At 62.0% G+C, this 2,111-nt stretch overlaps 1 protein-coding gene across 2 annotated transcripts in view; it reads right to left on the minus strand.

Annotated features, from left to right (window-relative positions):
- Positions 1 to 2,105, minus strand: part of MROH1 (maestro heat-like repeat family member 1) — a 124,765-nt gene extending 122,660 nt beyond the window's left edge. The window contains exon 1 of one of the 2 annotated variants that reach the window (XM_011938033.1): positions 2,083 to 2,105. The gene's annotated coding sequence lies outside the window, so the exon portion shown is untranslated. Of the gene's footprint in view, positions 1 to 1,491; positions 1,560 to 2,082 lie in introns of those variants that run through there. The other variant, XM_011938034.1, reaches the window with a different exon arrangement.
- Between the last annotated feature and the right edge of the window lie 6 nt (positions 2,106 to 2,111).

Consider the following 2,111-nt stretch of genomic DNA (forward strand, 5'->3'; position numbering starts at 1 on the left):
GGGCTGGGTGTGTGCAGGGAGAATAGGAGGTCACAGAATGCCCCACCCATGCGTCAGGTGCAAGGAACCTTCTCTCCTAGCACAGCAGCCACAGAGGCACTGCACTGGGTCTGAAGGGGTTAGGTGGGGGTGTGCAGGCCACAGGAACCATAGCCCAGAAGCAGTGGTGAGCCAGCCTGCGGGGCTGGGTGTGTGCAGGGAGAATAGGAGGTCACAGAATGCCCCACCCATGCGTCAGGTGCAAGGAACCTTCTCTCCTAGCACAGCAGCCACAGAATCAACCTCCAAAGTCACCAACAAGGCCTTGGCTGATGACCCAGGGAAATGCAATCCCACAGCCCACTGCTCACAGTCCACCGAGAACATGGTTCCGCAATACAGGCCACACCAAGCTGTGTCACTGGTGTGCGTGCAAACCCCCAAAACCAGGTGGCCCCTCCAGCTCAGTGAAGAAAGCACATTTCTCATGATGGGCAGCAGTCCGTGTTCTCTGAGCACTGACTAGGAGCTCGCAAGAGCCATGGGAGCCTTTCCTGGTGCTCCTACCCCAAAGAGACCAAGCTGTGTGGACTGGCACAGACAGAGGATGTCTCTACCCCGAATAACCAGCTCTGTGAAAGGGGGCTATGGGACAGAGGGCAGCAACCAGGCTTCTCTCCTGGGCCTCTGCGGACCCTGGGAAAGAAAACTAAGCACAGGCACCTGTTTCCTGACACAGGCGACAGCCACAAACTCAGGCAAACACACGCCCCACATCCTCAACCTCTGATCCCCGGTGTCCTGCAGCAGTCAGCAATCAACACCAGCCAGTGGGAAATGATGAGGTGCAGGTGTCCACAACACACAGAGAGCATGCCAGTTTCAAGTTAACAAAGACAGCTCAACCTCAGGTCATTCCACTCTGACATCAAAGAGAGACCAGAGACACCTGTTCACCAGGACCTTGGGAGCCTGAGACTAAGCAGTGAAGATCCTGCTGACAGCAGCACCCCAGGGTGCCCAGACTGTCCATGCAGTCACGTCACAAACACGTACCACCGATGAAACATGCCGCAAAGAAAGATTCCCACACGCATCTCCATCCCTGGTCATCGCACTGAGACCCAACAGCTCTAAACTCATCACCCTCACCTGACTTATCACCGGCCCTACCCTGCCTGCCTCTTACCGCATCGTGTGCGTTCACCACCATCCCCTTCCAAAGTGGTTCCTGCCTACGGGGCTGTCCCCGACCCAACTCTGCTCACATCCCTGAGTTCGGCCACACCCCCGTACCCCTTTCTGCTTACCTCACTGCGCTTGAGTTTATGGGTCTGTCCCTTCCCCACCTGAGCAGGCAAAGGAGCCCCTCCCCAGAGCGTGTAGGCCCGAGCCACCAGCGCCCGCGGAGTGGTCTCCTCTGACCCTAACACTGCAGCTGCACTGACGCTGCCCGAAAACCCGACCCCAAATCGGCCGGTCAGCTCCTGCCCGGCAGCCCCTAAGTCTCACCTTGGCTGAGTGAGGGCTGGCTCCCAGCGGCCCTGCCAGCTCTATGCCCTGCACGCTATGACCAGTCATCCCCGTGACTAGGGACAAATCACCTTCCTGCTCCCGATCCTCAGAGAATACGGAAGGCATAAGGAGGCCGGGGCACGCCGGCTTTGCAGGCTCCAGGCGTATGCTTGGCTTCCCGGAGAGAGGACCCCCGGTGGCCCTGCTTGGGGGAGAAGGGCCGGGGACCACCGCGCTCCCGGGGAGGGCCGGGCACCGGGGACTACCGGGCTCCCGGGAGGGGCGGGCACCGGGGACCACCGCGCTCCCCGAGAAGGGGCGGTCGCGCGGCCGAGACCACTTAGCGGCGCGGAGGAGGAGCACAGCTCCGGCCTCTCTTCCGGGCTGTGGCGCGGCGCACACCTGAGCCAAGGTCCCCGCGACACCCAGGACCCTCCCAGCGCTCGCCCTGTGACCTTGGGGAGGCGCCTCCTGACTCGGCTTCCTCCGCGGCCCCGCCAAGGGAGCGGCCTCAGGCTCTCCAGCCCAGACTTCCCCGGGAGGCGCTTCCCCAGCGCCGCCGAAGGCTCATCCCCTCCCGCCGTTTACCTGAGGAGCCGCCGCCACCTCCGCCGGGG

This window comes from Colobus angolensis, unplaced genomic scaffold (genome assembly GCF_000951035.1).
Source record: "Colobus angolensis palliatus isolate OR3802 unplaced genomic scaffold, Cang.pa_1.0 Scaffold17, whole genome shotgun sequence".
NCBI classification, from domain to species: Eukaryota; Metazoa; Chordata; class Mammalia; order Primates; family Cercopithecidae; genus Colobus; species Colobus angolensis.